This window comes from Erithacus rubecula, assembly GCF_903797595.1.
Source record: "Erithacus rubecula genome assembly, chromosome: 2".
In the NCBI taxonomy this organism is placed as follows: domain Eukaryota; kingdom Metazoa; phylum Chordata; class Aves; order Passeriformes; family Muscicapidae; genus Erithacus; species Erithacus rubecula.
This window is the reverse complement of record NC_136685.1, coordinates 88,972,069-88,984,723: the sequence shown is the minus strand read 5'-3', so window position 1 is coordinate 88,984,723 and position 12,655 is coordinate 88,972,069.

The window sequence follows — 12,655 nt, the reverse complement described above, 5'->3', positions numbered from 1 at the left end:
AGCACAAGGTGGAAGGAGAAGCCCTGGAATACTTGTGGTGTCTCCCTCTGTCTCTTGCCCACCATCCAGACCACGTGAAATGAGGCAGTGGTAACACTCACACATTGGCTCCTTGGCACTGCCAGCAGTCACCCCAGCTCCTTGCAAGTGGGAATAGGGCTGTTTTACAAAGGGAATTGCATGCAAAACCTTAGTCCTGGTCTGAAATTCCTGAGCTTAGCTATGCCCATATCTTCTAAGCACTGTCCAGTTGGCAGCACAGGACTGCTTCTGCCTGCATGCAGGAAGACAGGCTCTGCCTGGCTAAAGTCTCCCTGTAAATCTTTGCCTTGGGAAAACCGAATTTCAGAGCATACTTAGGGATCCAAGGCCTTTGCACAGCTCAGGACACAAGGGTGGCAGAGACAAACCCTTCTGGAGGTTGTTCACAGCTGAGAAGTAGGGAAGCTGGCAGAAAGGCAAATCTCAGACCCTGTTAGGGAGCACTTCCATGCACAGACTCTGCTAATGGGGGGCTGTGGTGCTGTGAGCAGAGGTTGTTTATTTTGGAAGAAACAGGAAGACAAACAGGGCTTTGGGCCACTTGCAGAATTTTGTACTTTTTTTTTACTGGAGAGAATCTACAACAAATATAAGAACTGGAACTATGGTGCAAATTCTCCCTGTGTTTTATAAGAGGTTACTTAGCTTAGTTATATTGCTTTCTGTCTACTTGCACACAAGGAATTTTTCTTTTTCTTTGAACACCATGTTTTAAATTAAATTTTGGGGAAACTAACATGACAAGCAAAGTCTCTATTAACCCCAACAGTGCAATTTCTCATTACAAGACTGTGATTCAGAGGAAACAGCGTTGCTAAAACAGCTACTGAGTCCCAGCAAAAATGACAGTTTTCCTCAATCAGTTCCTTTTGTGACCTTGATCTGAACCTTAATCTGTTTTAGCAAAATTCTTTTTATTAGCCATTCATTCTTAATCATACCGCTAATTTTCCTGTTTTTAAACTACCAATTTAAGGCTGTTTTTTCATGGAACTAATCAAGGCTGATGTATGTTATTTTGGCTATGAATTCTAATAATTATTCTTAAGAGTTTTTTAAGTCTTCATTTTCCATAGATAACTGTCAAAATTGTGGATGGGGCAGAATGGCTTGTTTCTGTGATATGGCACATCCAAGTCTGCTTTCTTATCTTCAGTGAAAATAACCATTACAAGCATTGGCTAGGGAATCTGAGCCTCACCTTCTTTTCTTTCCTTACATCAGCAGTTCCTTTTCATTAGTATTATTATTGCAGACAAGCATCATCAGGAGGAAGAAGGGTTTTCAGGATCAGGCTCCATTTGAGATATTTAGAATAAAAGCATAAACATATACTTGAGGCTGCCTCACAGAAATTGTAAACTGTTGTAGCTAGTGACTAGTGATTTTTCTTTGCCTATGATATTAAGGAACAGATTGTGTTACTATACTTATCTCTACCTTTACAAACAAATACATCAGGAAAATATGTCGAGCAGAAGAAACCACGCTTGTTATCAAATGCCTAGCTACCCCGACTACAGTTTTTTGCACTTTTTTTTTTTTTTTTTTTTTTTTTTTGGCAAAAGCTTCAAAACATATTGTGGCTTGGTTAAGCTGCGGGCTCTTCGCAGCATAAAGGGAGCCTTTCTGCGCCCATGGTGCGCGCCGGGCTCTGCGGCGAAGGCAGCAGCTCGCCGCTGTTGTTTGTCATTCGTACGGCAGAGATCGCAACCCCTCGTCCTCGGCTTTGTACCCACCAGAGACGCCTCTTCCCCCAGCGAACTGATTAACATCACGGCGGGGCTATGATCTTAAAAGCCTGGCGCTGGTGACTGGGTTTTTGTCGAGGTTCGCGGAGCTGACTGAGCACCAGGGGCTTTGTGCGTGTGCAGCCGGCTGGTTGCGGGGGGCAGCGCTCAGCCCCCCCGGCTCGAGGTGCCTTTGGAGCAGCACTTGGGGAGAAACTTTTACAAGCGTTCACCCAGCCTAAACCTCGCCCTCTGAGCTCAATGGGACTTTGTCAAGTGACGCACCGACATTTCGTTAGGGAGTGAAGCAGATTTCTTAATTGCAAGTGAACTAAGCTTGACAGATAGGATTTTCTACTCTAAAGAGGGAGGAAAGCCAGAAACTTGGGGGTTTTGTGTGTTTGCTTGTCGTTTTTTTCATGGAAGATGCTCAGATGTCTTGGTAATAAGTTCCCATGCCAGATGGAAGGCAATGGCTGGAAGAGTAGAGGAACAAAGACTCTTCTCAATCTTTTTCCCTAATTAAATCCCTTTTTTTCTGTAAAAGTACAATGTTTTCCCCACCAGTTTGAAAGGATTGCCATGTCTGATTGTTTGAAGAGCTATAGGTTAATTGTGTTATATGTATCTGTAGAAAAATTAATGCTATATGCAAAAATGGATGAAAGTGCTCAAATAGCCCGTTAATTAACTCAGCCCTATTGTTAGCAGGGTTGGCATTAGAGGAAAGAATAATGCCTTTTCAATCCGAAACCTTCCCTCCCTCCCCATCCATTTTATCTCTTCTTGTCACTTCCTATTAGCTGATCATGACATTTTATCTTTTTCCTGAAGGGTGGGCCAGAAGATTACTTTGGAGCTCATGTAAGTGACACTCCAAGGATTGGCCAGCAGCAGGTTCGGCGGCCCCGGTCCCCGGAGCTGCGGGATGTCATCCCTGTGACATGCCTGGAAACCCCAGCTCATCCCTCAACTGTCCGGTTGCAGCAGCATCTCCGTCACGTTGCACTTCCAGCCTGTCACCGGCATGGGTTCACGCTCCTCTCCCGGGAACCCTGCTCGATTTGCTGAGGACTGTGTTTTTATTTTTAACACACAGTCCTTCACAGCAGTGGCACTGAGGGTTTTTCTTTTTGCAGGATGGGATTCTGCCCTAGTAGGGAATAGCTGGGGATCCTACACCAAAATGTGCCCGCACGTGCTAAGAGGGGAGCTGTGCATTAAAACACGCTCTTTTCCCATTCCTTCGTGGAAAGGAGTTTTTGGGAGCTCTCTGCCTGCCTGGAGGTGTGGGGCTGTCCCAGCAGCTTTGCCCCACAGTGGCCACCTGGTCCCCAGAGCAGGATCTCCTGGTGGGGGAACACAGCCAGAGTGCTCCCACCAGCTGTAGCCAGACATGATGGCTCGTGCTGGAGGGACTCGCTGCCGGCACCGTAATTGCAGGCTAGCAGGATTTTTGCTGTGGTATTACACATTCCCCCAGGGAAGCCCACAGCTATGACCATTTTCATGGTAATATTGTCAGGCATGAGTCATTTTCTTCCCTCTCTGTCTCTGTTTGTCCTCTCTCTCTCACACACTCAAAAATGCAAGGACAAATCAACAAGCTGGTAAATAAAACTTAAATGTTCCTTTAGTGCATTCTCAGCCCTTCTCTTCTGGCTGAGTGTACAGTTTGATCAGTTTGAGGTACTCTTTTTTTTTCTTGTTGCTATGAGAATGTGGCATAAAATGTATGGGCCACATGGATGTTGCTACTAGAATGATGACTTTTTTATCTTATGCTTTACCATTTTTTTTCTTTTTGCTATGTTACTTCTAAGACAGTTTTGATAAAAAAATTAATCAGTAAAACTAATCCTTAGACAACAAAGCATTGTCAATATAAAAAATCAGGAAATTTGAAAAGTAAGTAACAAGCTCACTGTTTAAGAATTTTTTCACCTGACACTTCTTCATTGATACTCCAGATCTGCTAAGCTTATTGTCACCCTTTCCCTCAACATCTGAATACATTCTCTGTGTATCATCCCATTATGTTGCACTGGCTACGTTATCACAACTCACATGAGTAACTACTTGCAGGGTTGGTGTCCTTGGCTGTGAACCAACTTTCTGGTGTATTCTGAAATGTTCACTTTGGTGCTTTAAAAAAAAAAAAAAAAAAAAAGGATTCACTGAAAGAAAGGGAAAGTACTGTATTGTTGGAGGTGCCTAAATTAAGGTTGCAGACTTATTCAGACATCCTGTTCATCCTGAGCAGCACTGCATGGGAAACTGCTGCTGAACCACACAATCTTAAGCAGGGTTTGATTTTTCCCCTCTCCTCTTTTTTTTTTGTCACTTTCTCTTATTCAGCAAAATGCTGAAGAAAACAGGGGTGTGGCAGTGCTGTGTGTGCCTAACAGGTAGAGGGTAAGGGCTGTACCCTAAAATATCAGGAGGCTCCACCCAGGTGATTCTGGGGAGTGTCAGAATGAAGGATGCAGGCAGAGTGCAAAGCACGTGAATTTGTATATCACAGTGGCTGTCTGGGTGAAAATTTTGGATGCAGTGACCAGATCTGTGTGCCCAAACGTGTGCTGAAGACACCAACAAGAACATGTAACCATGAGTTTGTCAGAGAGGCCTCAGGTTTTGTATTTTGTTAGATTTACGTTTGTGGGGTGAGCAGAAGTTGAATAATTTATGGCGGTGACCACTTAGATGCCATATGTCATGTTTTTTTTAAAGCAGTATGGGTTTTTTAATACACAAAAGGGAACAGACACTGGAGTTGAACTTTCTTCATTTTATTCAAGAAGAGAATACTTAAAAAGGCTTAGAAAAAAGGGAGCCCTTTTTATACACTTTGAATCTGCACTAAACTTGACTAGTCAGCATTACTTTGTTTTTGCAATGAAAAATAAAAGCAATGTTTGCACAGTGTCACACGAAAGAAGAAACAAGACTTTTGCATAGGTCTCAGTAAAAGACCATACTTTAGTGTGGTTCTAAAGTGAAAGCATATATCTGTCCACTGTTTAAAAATGCATATTCAAATGAACAGCCACTCAGTTCCCATCCAAGAGTAAAGAAATGGTAGCCTTGATGCCACAGGCAAATTTTTGTAGGTGGTTAACACTGATATTTCTGGGACATTACATTGGAAATAATCTATTGTGTATTTTATTTTGCTGTGAGAAACATGAAATCCTTGCAAGCTCGGAGTTCACATGTCCTTTTAAGTCTTAAAATATGTTAATTTTACATGCCAAAGTCTTAAGAAGTGTTTGACTGCCCGTGGCTTTTGTGTGCATCTCCAGATGGCAGATGCCATTTTGTGTTTCACATTAATTGAGTAAATTTCCTTGCTCTTTGTACATATTGCAGAGGAAGCCATTCTCTGCTTTCAATAGGACAGAACAGCTCTTTGGCATCAAACCCTTCTGGTCTGGTGGTACTAAAACTGTTTTAAGGTGGAATTCTGAGAACAAGCTGTTGGCAGTACAGATTTCCTCTATTGTAGATGAAAATCAGACATTTAACAGTTATCTTAGAAATATCTTGAGGGTTTTTCCTGCTAAATTGTGAAGCAAACCAGATAGGATAACCTCAGGGGCTGAAGACATAATAAGAGATATGTTTTTTCAATATTCATTTAGTTAAAGGAAAAAAAAATTCTTTCATCTTGAAGGGTGCTATTTTGGGGGGATATTTTTCCACTAGTTTTGATTTTTCTCCCTCTCACTTTCTAGATACTATAAGAAAAAAAAAAAAAAAAAAAAAAAAAAAAAAAAAAAAAAAAAAAAAAAAAGAGCTCTCAAGGCCTTTAAAACATCACATTTTGTCCAAACATTGATCCTGTTGTAGGAATTTGCAGTACTTTTGCTTTTTGGGACAATGAAAGAGGGTGTGAGAAACACCTGAGGGATCCTGCCCAGTGCTGGGAATCAGGGATGGCCACCCCACTGGACATCCTCATGGGCACACTGGACATCCTCTTCCAGCACAAAACCCATGGCATCCACGTGGCACCATCCCTCACACCAGGGCATTTTAAGTTTTGCTCAGCATAAAAATGTGTAGCAGTTCTATAGCTAGCTAAGCATGCCCTAAATCCAGATGAATTTCTGTGTGGAGCTAATAGTATTTATAAAAGTTAGGTGTTTGTGAAGAGAATTTATGAGAATTTATGCACAGCAGCACCTTAGAAGTGGCTTGATATGTTTTCATACCAAGATAAAGTGAGTCCAGCAATGAGATTTTAAATCACCTTTTTTAAAGTTTTCCTTTATGTCCACTCTTCCAAACTCCCTGTAGAAGGGGGGTAAAACAAATATCCTGCCTGTTTGAAAAAGAATATGGAAGACAGAAGTTAATGCTCATCAAAGAAACCAATATTATATGTCACATTAGTAATCAGATTTTTATCATGATAAGTGGTGTCCAGATATAGTTGAAGTGGGCAGTGTACATAATAACATAATTATGGGTGTTATAGTGACGTAACAGCAGCAGGAGCTCGGCTCCTGACTCCTTTGTTTTCCATTCACACCCACTATGATCCACTGCTATATTTAGTTGTTTTTCACTGTGCTACCTAATACTGTCATCACAAGATATTTTTTTTTTTTAAGTAATAAAATAAAGATAAGACAGTATTGATTTTCCATGGAAGCTAAAACACTGGAATCTTTTCTTGCAGATGACAATTCAAACTGAGGGGGAGGGTGGGTTTTTTTTTTTTTTGTTTTGTTTTGGGGGATTTTTTGATAGATTGTTGTCATCCTTTGTGTGTGAAATGCAATTGCAGTCAAGGCAAGCAGCTGGTGGGAACCATCCCAGTGCCACTGCCTTCTGTGAGCTGGGACTATCTGTGGCTGAGGAGCTGCTCTAGACAATTTAAGGCAAGCTCGTGGAGCATGAAAGAACTGAGATTATTACATAACTAAGTGGTGTTTGGGGATTTAAATAAAGGAAGTTTTGACTGCTGAATTGCTGTACTTTAACAGTTCTCAGTCTATCATTTTTGGCACAGCTTGTTGCATGGCACTGCAGTTCCAAAGACACCCAAAAAGCAGCCCTGTGCTTCTCAGGGAGCACTGGCAAGGTGTAGGGTAGCCCAGTTCAGCCCCTGGGTGGTGTCTGCAGCAGAGGACGTGTCATTCTGCTTAAAATTCCTCACAACTGTGCTTTCCATGCCTGGAAGTTAGGCATTACAATTCTCCCAAAAGGAAAGATCTTATTTTCAAAGAATAGCTTTTGGGGTTAAATACACCTGCTGTGGTGAACTAATTATTGGTGGTGGGGCTGTATGACACCTGTTGGCATTTTGCTTTGGCCCACAACAAGAAAAAAAGAGGTTTAATGCCTCATGGAGCACTGGTTTTCCATCTATGTCCTTGTTATCACAGAACTGGCTCCTGAATTAAAGCAAAGGCTTTGTCAAACACCCCCAAATCAAGTACACCGCAAGTGGAGCTTGCAATGTGAACATCAGAAATGTCTTCTGTGTTTAGCAGTATGGGAAAGTGTGATGCTGTTATAAAGAATAAAACACTGAGGAGTCCCAGACTAGATGAAGCCACAAGTCCAAGAGCCCTGGAAGGATGCTGTTTGCCAGCTTTACAATAGGTTTATTCAGCAGGAGTCAGCAGGGTTGCCTATCTGTGTTCCTATAGTCAAAGCTCATTCATTCTGTGCAACATAGGTCAGCTCTGGTGCAACTATTGATATCTGTAGAGCACTTGCCCTACTGCTGTGATTTAAAAAAAAATCAGCACTGTAGTTACAAAGCATTACTGGACTCCTCTGTGTTGTATTTATTGCAACATCACAGCTCCCTCTTTCTTTAGTTGAGTACACGTACTATGTCTTACCCAAAGCGGTGATAACATGTGAACAAAGGTGGAGGGGGGTCTGCATTAGAAGAGCTTTCAGAAATTATACCCTCTTCCCAAAATCTTTGAAAAAAATAGTTTGACAGCAGACAAACAGAACTCCACTCCTCAGTCTCATTCTTTGCATCCATTCAGTGACACCGCACTGAACAAGGCAATTCAATATTTATTTTGACTTTAAATTGCTCCAGAATAACTAAAACATTGCCCTTGCCTTCTCCTGGGCTTTTGGTCAGTTCACCTGTATGCAGGAAAGTGGTCACTGTGTATCACCAGGTCCCTGTGCATTTGGGTGTGCTTTGGAGCTGCCTGCAGTGGTCCAGAGTGTTTTCATGAGAGAGATGCAGGGTGCCCTGAAGAGCTGCCCAGGCTGACTCTGCCAAGATGCAAGATAAGAGGATCACCTGCAGCCAGTCTCTCAGAAGGCAACTCATATATTGAATAACAGTAGCACAGACAACTGATCTTTGTCTACTGCCAAGACAAGCAGTTTTGCTAATGAGATCAATGCAGTCTTCCATATGTAATAAGGCTTATTCTCAGCTTGATGAAGGTGCAGACAGAAATTCCTAAAAAGCTGGATTTTAACAGCCATATTCAGGCAGAACTCACTTTTGCCTCATTGAGCAGAGGAAAAGACTCAGAGCATAAGACAGGAGATTAGGATCTTGGGCAGAGGAATTCTCTTCATCACTTTTCAAGGCATGTAGCAGACCACTACCTCACTTTCCCTGACTTAGTACTGTTGCTTTCTTTCCCAAAAAGAGTTGTCTGACTGAATTGAGAAGCGTGAATGAGGTTCTCATATGCAACAATGCTTAAAGCCAGAGCAATGCCTATAAATATGGAAATGAGAGTTTTACTTTATTCTGGGAAGGGCTGAAACTTTCCTCAGGAGACTTTCTCTGACTTCAGGACTGGTTTCAGTAAGTACCCTTGGCAATGCAAAATGGAAGTGCATGAATAAATTAATTGGAAGATGTACATGCAGCTCCTGCCACTCCCCAAATACCTTTTCTAGCTCTGAATGCAACACAGATTTTAATCATGGAGCAACAGATGATTGATGGATGATTAATAGCTAATTTATGAGATTCATTTGACTTCATTTTACTTATACACTGTATGTAGAATTAGTTAAGGTTTGTACAGGAAAGGAAGTGATGAACCATTGTTCCCATTAAATTATAATGACAGCCTTCCTCATCACTGTATATTTATTATGTAAGAAAAGGAAATGTCTAGTAAAATCTGTATAGGTTAATAACACCTTCATAATATAGTCTCTCTTTTCTATTGACTTGAATAGCCCTCCTACTGACTTTTACTGGATTATTAGAGTTAATTACATCAATTGCAATATAATTGATTCTTAAATACTATGTAGGAACCTCATACAATTATGGAAAAACAAAAGTCATCTAGACATCTCTGATCAGAAAAGATTTGGAATTCCTGCACATTTAATTCCTGTTAATCACCAGTCAGTTTGGACATTAAGATTGCAGGGTTTCTTGTTTTCTTTCTGTTAGGTTTTGACAGAATTGATAGTTTTACAACATTTAACTCAGTGTGCATGGAAATATAAGATTAAAGAGACAAATGTAATTTCCTAAAATCGTTACTTCATCTTCTAAAAATGAAGTGAATTACCTGCCTGTCTATATAAAAATGCAACTTGCTCACACACATGCATGCTCAAGAGGGAAAAAAAACCCCAAAATAGGTATTTAACATTCAAAGTTGAAGTCTTTTATCCACAGGTGCAAACGTTCCTACAGATCATGCTTGCTAAAGTCACCAAGGGCCTTCAATGTAATGACATGAAGCAGAGCTGAACACTGATCTCCAGAGAGGAGATCCATACATTATTGCACTGAGTAACTTTGACGTGAAAATGGTTTCTAAAGGATGGTTCTGTACCCCAGATAAATCTTGTGGACCATTCAAAAGAAGGTGCTTTAAGATAAACCCTCTGAGGAATGCTACAGCATTATTAAGCAGCAGTTCAGCTTTAAAGCCAGTCAAACATAACATTTTTTGTGACTCTGTTCTTGGTCAGAGTCCCCTGTGGTACCAGCATAGGAGATGTTAGTAGTTGTAATTTTTTTAGCTGACTTTGCTATGGCTCTCCAATGGCTTTCCAGGAGCAGTGCAGCGTTTTGCAAGAGTGAGTTTGCTTTGTGTTTGTGCAGCTCGAGCCCTCAGAAGGTAAATTCCACACTCTCTGTGCTGCTCCATTCAATATCCTCAAGTCAATTCCACTGCTGTGGGGATACCACTTCAGAGTTTCAGCTGAGCAGTGTGTGAAAGTTCTTGTTATGCAAAATAGTAGCTTTGGTTATGGCCATTATTTTTAGTATTATTAATATTTTTGCTTTACAGCTTAATGCACACACTTAACCACACTGCAGCAGCCGGCTATCAAAGGCTTCCCTGAGGAAAAATTAAGCACTTGGAGCAATAAATTATGAAAAGACTACATCTAAGGGCACCATCCACCTTGTTCTCACACCCGCTTTAAGTGTTAAATAAATCATAACATCCTGTTCATCGTGCCGTCAGTAGGGGTTAAATAAGTCACTGTAAATGAGCTCCAAATCATAGGACATAGCTGGCTTCCAAGTTTTTTGTTTGCAAGGAGAAACAACCCCAGGCTTTTGATAGTTCAGGTCTTTAAGGAAAGTCTTTTTTTCCATTCCAACTACTTCCTGTTAACGTGGAAATGAGAGGAAATGAGCATTAAGCAGAAGGATGGGCCCATCCTTTTCCAGTCGTGTGCCTAATTTGTCAGGTGCAATATTGGCACCTGGAGGCTTGTTTTGGCTGCTATTACATCCTTGCTAGGGAATTATCAGGATACTTGTAGCTAACAGCATAGGACTTCAAAGCATTTTTGTTGTAGGGAGAAAGAAGAAAGGCTGCCGCCGTTAGAAAACGCAGAGCTGAGCAGCCCAGTTTGTTTGCAGAGTGTGTTGTAAACAGCAGTCAGTTAAAAAAAATTAAAAAGAAAAGAAAAAGAGAAAAAAGTACATGACATTTCAGTCTAAACCTAGTTGTGGCCATTAAACCCGTGAGATAAATACACCCTGAGGAGTGCATCTACCCCATAAATTGCCTTATGGAAATACATGTTTTAAGTGTGTTCTTCATACTTCCAAACTTTCCCATAAAACATGCTTTTTGCTGAGAACTTGTCAGCACATATGTCCATTCCATCAGGAAGCTTAAGTGTTTTGTGGCTAAAGTATTTATGACCACTGAGTTGCAGTGATGGAGTGATGGGAAGGCTGTTTGAAGTGACTTTGGGTCAAAACCTGAAAACTTAAGAGTCTGCCTGGTGTCTTTACTTTCTCTTGTGGGACCTTTCTTGTATTCAGAAACTGTCCAAGATGAGTTAGTGACCCCATGCTTGGCCAATATATTAGTGATACATCTTTCTGGATGACTCTGTAGAAAAAAAAAAAGTATTTAGGACTCCCATAATGAAAATAATGAGACTGAAGTTGTACTTATTCCCCAGCAGTATTTTGAACTCTGAATTGACTAAGGTTGGTTTGGATTTTTAGAACTTATTCCTGTTTTGGGCCAAAGTAACTATTCATGTACCACTTCTTTTTCCCATCATGAATTACAATTAATTAGCATTTAGTGGTGGGAGGAGAAAAGACAGTGTAGCTAATTAATATTTCATTCAGGTAAAACCTAGTGAGTCAAGCCATGAGTGATATATACAGATCTGCAGCTGTTCTGAGAGCAAATTCATTCAGATCAGTGAAATGAGATAATAGACTTGAGAAATCCAGCTGCTGCGCAGATGTTGGGTGGAATTTTCCAGGGAGAAGCAGCTATGCCATTTTTGGTGCCTGATTCTGTATCTCTTTCTCAGGAGGAGGTCTCTTCTGCTGGATGGCAAAGTTGTAGAGAAAGCAAAACCTGTGCTGAGGAAACTTTGGTGGGTTTGGGATTCACTGACCCCTTTCTCCCAGGTTAGTTCCAGGTACCTATACCTGGGTCAGATGGAAGTTTTGAGGTGAAGCATCCAGAGTCATCTCTTCCCACTGCTCAGGCACTGTACTGTGCCTCATTCCAGCCATCCTGGCCTCTCCAGTGGTCTCAGTGTGACTGCTGAAGATGGCCATGTGTTTTAGAGTGACTGTTTCTTTCTTCACCCCAATATTGTCAGGTAATCAACCATTTTCTTCAAGGGTACTGTCTTTTGAAGCCATCAAAGATTTCTTTTTTTATGCTTCTCTTACTTACACAGGGCATTAGACTGGTAGAGGAGACATGAAAGGAGTTTGATGATAGTTCTATCTTGGTACTTCAGCAATTTTTTTTTTTTTTGTCAGAACCAATGATTCTTGGCCTTCATCTTCCTGTGAGTGTCCAAATAACACCAATATAAGGCTTCTTTGTTACAGAATCATAAAATAGTTTGTGTTGGAAGGACCCTTGATAGGTCATGTAGTCCAACCCCTCTGCATTGAGCAGGGAATGTCCAGCTAGACCAAGTTGCCCAGAGTCCCACACAACTGACCTTCCAGGGATGGGGTATCCATCACCTCTCTGTGCAACCTTGGCCAGTATTTTGCCACCCTCATTGTAAATCCTTTATCTGTAGCCTGAATCTAACTTCCTTCAGTTTAAAACTGTTACCTACCTCTTGTTCTATCACTACTGGCCCTGCTATAAACTCTGCCTATTTCTTTCTTGTTGTAAGTGCTGAAAGACTGCAACAAGGCCGGCCTGGAGTGCTCTCTTTTCCAGGATGAACAATCCCAATTCTTTCAGCCTATCTTTAAAAAGGAGGGGTTTCATTCCTCTGATCATTTTGTCTAGGGAAAGAAATCTTCTGTGGATACACATAAAACAGCCACATCACGTTGTTTGGTGAGTTTAGTGCATGGGCTCTGCAGCAAAGACAATTTGGTTTAACTGTTCAGCAGACAGCAGACATTTAAACTCAATGATTTCACACAGAAGTGACTGAGGCTTACT